Genomic DNA, 8,799 nt, shown 5'->3' with positions numbered 1-8,799 from the left:
AGCAAGAGGTGGGTCCTTTCTAGACACCTCCACTAGAGGTCACCACAGCCCCAGAGTGGAAGTGGGGGAGGGGGCTAAACTAAGGAACATCCCTCCCCCCCCCAACTTCCGAGGGACAGATGTCTAGTCAGTGGGGTGGGGCAGTGTTGGTAGAGAAATGACCCTCAGGGCTGCTGTGTGGTCCAGCTAAGCAGCTGTGTTGGGGGGAGGAGCTCATGGGTGTGAGATGTGGGTGTGGGCATATAGACAGACACACACTTGATAAAATCCTAGTCACCAGAGACGTGCCTGGTGGTCCAGGGGCAAGAAACTCCGCACACTGGGGAAAGCACGGGGCCCAGGTTCGATCCCTGGTCAGGAAACTAGACCCCACACACCACAGCTGAGATCCCGTGCAATCAAATAAATAAATAAAATCAATATTTAAAAGAAATATAACGACCATAGGTACATATAGGTGGCCCTGTGTACATGTGAATGGAAGCATGTTACGTGGGCACAGACAAACACCCGGATATAAATAACAGGCCTGAAATGCCCAGTTGCATGGGCATGACAGTGGTGTGTGCACACACTCGATACAACTGTAGTGTCTGGGATATGCAACATCTGTGCTCATCTGGGCAGAAGAGTGCGCGTGGCTGCATGCGTGTAATAATACACATCTGTGCACAAACCTGCTGTGAGCGTGGGAGTGTGCCTATGTGAGTAGCAGGTATGCATTTGAATAAGTGTGACACGCAGTGGAAGCATTTGTGTGACTGTGTGAAGGGTATACTTTACGTGCCCAGCTGAGCATGTATGAGTGTGACAGTGGGCAGGGGGGAACGCAGCCGTGAGTGTGTAGAGTGTGCCAGCCAGTGTGTGTCCTGGGAGTGCTTCTGGGAACGAGTGTGAAAGGAGAGTCCTGTACAAGAATGAGCCTGTGGGCTCAGGCTCATGGCCACACAGTGGGCGTGTGTGCGTGCGTGTGTGTGAGAGAGTGGACGAACGTGGTGAGTGTGTCACGCTCTGGGTCAGCGGTCCCCCAGCCCAGACAGTCCCAAGCAGAGCCCCGGGCACCCATGAGGCAAGCGCGGCCCAGGCTCCCACCTGAAGATTGGCCGGGTCCTCAGGTTTCACTCATGACCCTGTGACATCAGCGGCAGCAGCTGTCCCCGCCGGCCGGCCCCCCGGCCAAGTCCCCCAGAGTCTCAGCCCCAGCCCGAGGTGGGCACGCCGCTCCGAGCTCGTCTGCTCCCGTCCAACAGTGAGTACCGCGTACCCGCCCTGAGCCCCGCCGGGCCAGGCACCCCAAAGGCAGGCCACCCCCAGGGGCCCAGTGCCCTGGCCCCTAGCCCAGCCTGGCTCTGAGGAAGTCACCGCTTTGCTCCAGGCACCACTGTCCTCCTGCCCACGCCGGGCCCCGCTCCGCGGACACCCTGCCCAAGCTCCTTGTGCCACGACCCCGGCCGGATCCCTGTGCTTGCCTCTCCCTGCCCCGTCGGCCTGTGCCCCTGTCTGGCTGGCCAGCCCTGCCCTCAGCCAGGGTCGTCGTCCTGATCACAGACGGCCCAGGGGCTAAGGCTCGGCTCCGGACGGGGTGACCCAAGGGACAGAGATGGGACTGAGTTTCTCAGGGGAGGAGGGTGGAGGGCCCAGAGCAGTGACTCGGCTCAGCCTGACCGCAGTGGCCCAGAAGGCAGGGCTGGCGGCGGGGAGGAGAGCGGGAGGCCGGCTGGGGGGTGGCGGCGGCTCCTTTGCTCTGCTGGAGCAGGAATCTGCGAGATGCCAGCAGAGGACACATCTCGGGCTGAGAGGCCGGCTGGGCTCTGCCCACTGCCCCTGCCTCTCCCTGCCGCGGGGCACACTTGGGCTCCTCTCCTGGAGAAACCAAGGGGGAGGTGGGCAGAGGAGCAGCTCCTCTTAGTGAAGGGGGTGTGGGGACAGGGAGCCAGAGAGTCCAGGGTGAGGGGCATCCCACATGGGGCCGCCGCACTGAAGGGTCTCTGCGGGACTCAGAAGGAGACTGGGGCTGGGGTCAGTGGGCTGGAGTGAAGGGGCAGGGGTGCGTCACCAGGGCAGAGCACAGACACCCCCCGCCACCTTCGCTGACAGAGCTGGGCACCCAGGACTCTAGGAGGGAGCGTGGGCAGGGGCTGGCCAAGAAGGCCTGATGGTCTGAGCAGAGATGAGAGAAGGTGTTTTTGGAAGCTCATGGAGCTGAAGGGAGGTGTGTTTTGTGTGTGTTGGAGGAGTTTGTTCAAAAGGTCGAAGATGCCACATCTAGAAGGCCTGGGGAGGGGGGTGGGACGGGAGGCTTCCAAGAATGTACTGGTAGGGGCAGGGGGGCCTGAGCCCCTTCCCACTCCGCCCCGTCAAGTACTGTGTCCCACTGCCCCTCACCCTGCTCAGGGCATGGGGTCAGGGCAGGGGGCCAGGTTCTGATGAGAGCTTGTGACACCCCGCTGTGGGGAGATGGCTTTCCAGGTGGAGACTAGACAGGTCCGCCTCCGACTTATACTGCCTGCTGCAGGCATCTGCCCCAGAGCCCAGGAAGGCTAGAGCCCAGGGGAGCCTTGACATGATATAATTGTCGCTCTCTCTTGTCCGACTCTTTGCGACCACACGGACTGTAGCCCACCAGGTTCCTCTGTCTATGGGATTCTCCAGGCAAGAATACTAGAGTAGGTTGTGATGCTTTCCTCCAGGGGATCCCCCAACCCAGGGATCAAACCTGCGTCTCCTGTATCTCCTGCACTGCAGGCAGGTACCTTACCGCTGAGCCACCTGGGAAGGCTTGAAGGCCATTTAATTCGGCCCCTAAAGATGCGCCAGGTCGGGCAGGGCAGCGAGAGACCAGGTTCCGTGTCTGTCTAGTCTGGTGAGGGGAGGAGGCTGACAGAAGTTAGGGCAGAACAAGAGGTGAGCGTTGTTGTCACTCGTCTAGGGTGGCAGTGACTGAACCCAGGTGTGCAGAGCTGGGGTTGGGGGCAGGTGTCAGAGGGCTGCTTCTCCCAGAACCCTCCAGCTTCTTCCAGGGTCATAGCTAGTCCCCTGCTCGTGGCCAGTGGTGTGGATGATTATACACACTGCATCAGGATTTGGAGCCACGTTCCCTGTGTGGGGTGATGCAGGGGCCCAGACATAGCCCAAGGCCCACTCCATCTTCATGCCTGGCAGCTCTCAGGGGATGGGAGGGGTTTGGGGAAGGTACTTAAGGGTCCTCCCTAGGTGGTCCCATCCCTGCCTGGCTTCCTTGTCATTTTTGCATCGGGACCTGCTTAGGGTGGAGGCTCAGGACTCAGGGTCGCCTCCAGCTCTAGACTGGCCTGAGTGTCAAAGTCTGCCCAGCTGGCTTCCCTGCCCTGACCCACCCAGGCCCAAGGGTGGGGGAGCCCTGAAGCTCATGCTGAAGGCATTGAACTCCTGGCCAGATGCTGGAGGTGGTCCTGACAAAGTCCCTGCCTTTGGGGGCAACTCTGTCCACCAGAACAGAGAAAAGCATGGGTGATGGCAGGAAAGGGTGGGTTTAGAGAAGGCTCCCAGGGAAGGCAAGGCAGAGAGGAGAGAAGGGATTGGACCCTCCAGACCAGAGTGGGAAGGCTCACTCTCTCCAGGTGATAGGAGAGATGCCTAGAGGGAAAGATCTGAGCCCAGGGGCCTTGGCGAGCAGGTAGAGATAAGGCGGGGGCAGGAGGAGGGAGCGTCAGCAGCCCCAGTCCACATGACACAGACCTCTGTCCCTCGAGTCCTCTTAGAGGGAAGGCTCAGGTTCAGAGGGCCCTGTCACTTACCTGGGGCACAAGGCTTGTGAGGGGCCACGGCCCCTACTCCCTGGGGCAGAGCTCACCCCCGAGACCCTGGGGGCAGTGGGTCCCCGGTTGCATCCCTAGGGGTCCCCAACTCTGCAGTGGCAGGAACAGGCCCGGACTCCCCACAGCTCCACTGGAAGGTGCTCGTGGGGCTGGGGAATCCCAGGGTCTCTCCGCCTCCGCCACCCCAGCCCCAGGCCTTTCATGTGCTCTGGCCCCCATTCTGCCTCGTCAGCACAGCTATTTTTATTCCCTACAGTTTTCAGTCAACAGCCCTTGTGTGTGTGTGGCGGGAGGGGCGGCAGGGCATGGGACAGCCAGGGGAGTGGGAGGGGCTCGAGGAGCCCACTGGGCAGTGGGGATGGCAGGGGAGCCATGGTGCCCCTCAAAGGGCAGGCTACCCCTGGCCCCCCGCAGGCCTCCCTGCGCTCTGCTGGGAGGCCTAGCAGAAATGTTCAGTGCAAAACCCACAAGAGTCACCAGACCCCACTCTGTTTTTGAACTGGTTTGTGAAACCAGGTGCCAGCCCCTCCTCCACCCCCATAGGTGCTAGAAGGTCATGGCCCAGTTTAGACACTGACCGGGGTGTTGATATACCTTAGTGGTTCAGAGCCAGGGTCTCTTCCGAGAGCCCCAGGGGTCAGGTTTCCAGCCCCAATTTACTACATAAATAACACCTGGCAACTTCCTTATCCTCTCTGTGCCTCCGTTTCCTCATCTGCCAAATGGAATAATAACAATAGGATCATGTCAGGATTACATGAGCTCATTGCATGTGAAACACCCAGCATAGTGCTTGGCAAGTATATAAGTGTTAACCAGGAATTCATTATTACGCTTGTTATCAGGTTATGACTCTGAAATAAATGTCTCCTTGTTGGGGGGTTGGGAGTCACAGAAGGGGAGAAGAAGTTACAAGTTGGGGTGCCTGGTAGGAAGCATTAGACCCTGTCCAGCTCTGGGTACCCTACATACCTGGGAGGAGGTGGGTTTTTTCCTACCAAGAGATGCTTTTATTATACTGACAGCAGAGCTCCCCTTATGAGAGTGTGTGGTTTACAGGTATTGCCTCAAGCTCTGTGAAAGTAAAGGACAAAGCCGAGCTTGCCCCTACCCCAGCCTCCCCCTACCCCAGGCTCAGAGTTCAGTAAGAGCTGCAGGTGAGTCTTATCTTTTTTGAGGCTTGTTAAGTTCTTGATTGGCCTAATTTGGGAGAAGGATCTTCCACAGGGTCACTGGTGAGAAAACATCCCTGGAGCAGTTTCTGGGGTTGAACCAAATTCTCTGAGTGGCAAAGCCATGCTGCTGAAGGGGCGGGATGCCGCTTGGGGGTTTAGGTTATAGGCTCAGGTTCTGTGGGCCGCTCTTCCTAATGCTCCTCGTCCAATTCCCTGAGCCTGGCAGGGACCTAGAGCCCAAGTATGGGGTGAAAGGGGTCAAAGCCTATGCTATCCAGATGGTTAGGGGTTGATGGAGGGAAGCGGGGCCAGATAGGCCCTGGAACTCTCCAGGCTCAGAATCAGTTTCGAACCGTCCTCTTCTCATCCTCTGGGTAGACCTAAGGCAGGAAAAAGGCCTGGCAGCCATAGTCTGGGAGTGGGGAGAGTGCGTGGCAGAGAGAACAGAGGCCAGCAGCTCCAGGGGCTGACCTAGGTGGGAGCCCGCAGGGTGAGGGGAGGCAGCCCTGTGTGCAGGGGTGAGTCTGCCTGAGGATGGGCAAGGTGGCTCTGGATGTGTGTGTAGACGAGGCTGTGCACACACAATTTGGAGGGGGACCAACCATGGAGCCCCCATCACCATGCTTGGGGGCACCTTTGAGAGAGCTAGCGGAGGGCAGGAAGCCTCAGGCCTGGGTGGAACTAATTAGCCTTCCCACCCCTTGGAGCAGCTGGGAAATGACTCATAGAAGCAACGAGTGAGTGAGCGAGTGTGTGTGTGTGTTTGGTGTGTGTTTGTGTAGGAGCAGGCTGGCTGCTGAGGAAGTTGGGAGGGTATTTTACAGTTGATTGGTGCAAATGAAAAACCAGACCTCGACAAAGGCTCTTTACCAAATTACAGGTGGGGGCCCTTAATCCCCACCACTCCCAACCCCCAACTCGAGGCCCCAGGAAGCCTGAGCCTGGGGCCTGCCAGGGCTTGCCAGATGCCCACCCCAGCCCACGCCTTTCAGGGGCTTGGCCCAAGGACTGGTCTGTCCTTTGAAGAGGACAGACAGGTGAGGATCAGGCCAGCCCAGGGGGAAGCTGGATGGGACTGCAACCTGGGCGTGCCCCGGGCTGGGGGAGGGCAGCCAGGCCGAGCACCATCCCTCACTGGGAGTGCCAGAGGGAGGCTGTGTTTGTAGTAGCAGGCACGTGGATTTGGCCCCTCCGAGAGCCATATTCGAATCCTGGCTGCACCACTTAGTAGCTGGGATGATGAAACAGTGCCTGGCATGCATTTAACACCAAATGAACATACGGATGACTGCTCTCGATCAAGAAATAATTCTCAGTGCTGGATTTCTAATTTTAAAAAAATAGATATACAACAAGCAACAAAACTTTACTGTCTAGCACAGGGAACTATAGTCAATATCTTGTAAAAACCTATAATGGAAAATAATCTGTGAAATGATAGGTGTATATTATAACTGAATCACCTTGCTGGGTATCTGAAACACTAAGTCAACTACACTTCAATGAAATATACATTTATATATATATATATAATATATATATATATATATAAAGAAAAAAAATAATTATTGGGCCTCCACCTCTCAGGCCCTCACATGTCAGGATGACAGGTGAATGCACTGAGGTTTGGGGGTCAGAGGAACCACCCCACTCCCACTCCTAATAGAATCTTCCCCAAGCTGATGCTGATGAGGCCTGGAATTTACACCTTGAGATAAGATCAATTCCTTTGATTTAAGGCTCAGTCTTGGGAGAAGGGGGGCTTCCCTCATATGTAGGAGACCCTGGTTTGATTACCGAGTCGGGAAGATCCGCTGGAGAAGGGATAGGCTACCCACTCCAGTCTTCTTGGGCTTCCCTTGGGACTCAGCTGGTAAAGAACCTGCCTGCAATGCTGGAGCCCTGGGTTGAGAAGGTCCCCTGGAGAAAGGAAAGGCGACCCTCTCCAGAATTTGGCCTGGAGAATTCCATAGACTATAGTTCACGGGGTCACAAAGAGTCAGACACAACTGAACGACTTTCACTTTCACTTCACTTGGGAGGGAAAACCCATTCCTGGGAACCCCATCTCCAGGCAAACAGTAAGTCGAAACGTCACTCTAAATCTTTGTTGTGACAAGACAAAGAACCGAGGAACATACACTCGCGTGACATTTAATAAATGTGGCCACACTATGATCATTCTTTCCCCATAGGCAGGACAAATCATCAGCCTGGTTAAATCAGGTGCCTGAAAAAGAGAGGCTTATTTCAACCCAGTGAGCCCCAACTGGAAAGTGTCATCAGCGTTAGCCCACCCCTTGTCCAGGGTAACCCTCCCACTCCCCCATGGTGTGACCATGAGGGTTTCTGGAACTCTCATAGCTCCTGAGTGTCCAGAGGTTTCTGCATTAGGCTCCAGGCTGTCCTCCAAGACCTCTAAGAGCAGATTTCCTCCACAGAGAGTCAGACCAGAGGGGAGGGCTATCTGGAGTGACTTCCTCCAGGCCCCTGGCCTGCCAAGGCCGAGGCCCTAAGTGCTGGCAGAGAAACAACACAGCTACCCCCTTCCCATCCTTACCCCCAGCCTGCCCCAGCTGAGAAAAAAGCTGTGATTTGAGATTTACAACTAGGGGGACGGGAGGAAGGGATCCATTTTGCATTCTTGGTGCTGGGCCACAGCAGAAATGCAGGAATTTGGGAAGTAGGCCACCAGGATGCCCGGTGCTCTTTGGCCAGGACAGAGAAAGTTTGATCTGTTTCCGCCTCCCAGAAAGTCCTGAGTCTGAGCCCTCACTGCAGGTGAAGCTTGAGGACTGGCTGCAGCTCTGGGTAATTTTGCCCTCAATCCAGAGAGAAACAGCCTGAGCCTGGACTGCAGCTTTACTAGAGATGAAGGGCATGCTTGGTTGGCAAGAGAGATGGTGCTGAGCAAGGCCAGCAAGTCATCCACCATCTCTGCATCCTGGGAAATGGGCCCTCGAGTGAACGGAAAGGCTGTGAGGGGCAGGTCTCATCCATTCTCAGTCTTCCGGAGGTTTCCCACAGCAACTGTTACCAAGCTGGCAGGGCATGGCTGAGGCTCCTTGGGGGGTTTCAGGCCAATTCAGTGCAGCTAGGTGGTGTGAAGGACCCTCATTGGAAGCTTGGTGTCCCAAGAGAAAAGGTTCTAAAAGCATATAAGTGGCAGGAGGTGGGGATGTCTGTCATGAGTTTTGTTTGGCCAGTAATTTGGGACAATTAGGATCATAGGCACTCAGCTGTGAGGGATTGGTCTTGAACTGAGCGGGGAGAATCAAATTTTTACAAAAGATTGCAGGTTAAGAGGTGCAATGAATGAGAGGCACTTAAGTGGAGGTAGATGGAAAATCCTACACCCAAATTTGGGCTTCCCAGGTGGCTGAGTGGTAAAGAATCCTCCTGCCAATGCAGGAGACGTGGGTTCAATCCCTGGGTTGGGAAGATCCCCTGGAGAAGGAAATTGCAACCCATTCCAGTATTCTTGCCTGGGAAATCGTATGGACAGACGAGCCTGGTGGCCCTACAGTCCATGTGGGTCACAAAAGAGTTGGACATGACTTAGTGACTAAACAACACCACCTGAATTTATATTAACTTTACATCCTGAAACTCTGCTATAATCATTATTAGTTCCAAGAGGGGATTTGTTTGTTTGTTTTTGGTCGATTCTTTTGGGTTTTGTACAAAGATAATCATGTCATCTGTTAAAGACAATTTTATTTCTTCCTTCCTGATCAGTGTAAATTTTGTGTCCTTTTCTTGTCTTATTGCATTAGCTAGAACTTCAGTATGATATTGAAAAGGAGTGGAGAGAGGTGACATCCTTT

The 8,799-nt window shown here is 55.4% G+C and overlaps 1 protein-coding gene across 1 annotated transcript in view; it reads left to right on the top strand.

Annotated features, from left to right (window-relative positions):
• Positions 1-1,033: 1,033 nt before the first annotated feature.
• The window catches only part of SCN4A (sodium voltage-gated channel alpha subunit 4), a 52,534-nt gene continuing 44,768 nt past the window's right edge, over positions 1,034-8,799 (top strand). The window contains exon 1 of the mRNA XM_069543715.1: positions 1,034-1,249. The gene's annotated coding sequence lies outside the window, so the exon portion shown is untranslated. The remainder of the gene's footprint in view (positions 1,250-8,799) is intronic.

This window comes from Ovis canadensis, chromosome 11 (genome assembly GCF_042477335.2).
Source record: "Ovis canadensis isolate MfBH-ARS-UI-01 breed Bighorn chromosome 11, ARS-UI_OviCan_v2, whole genome shotgun sequence".
In the NCBI taxonomy this organism is placed as follows: domain Eukaryota; kingdom Metazoa; phylum Chordata; class Mammalia; order Artiodactyla; family Bovidae; genus Ovis; species Ovis canadensis.
The sequence above is the reverse complement of the archived record's forward strand: the minus strand, read 5'-3'. Positions and strand labels throughout refer to the sequence as shown.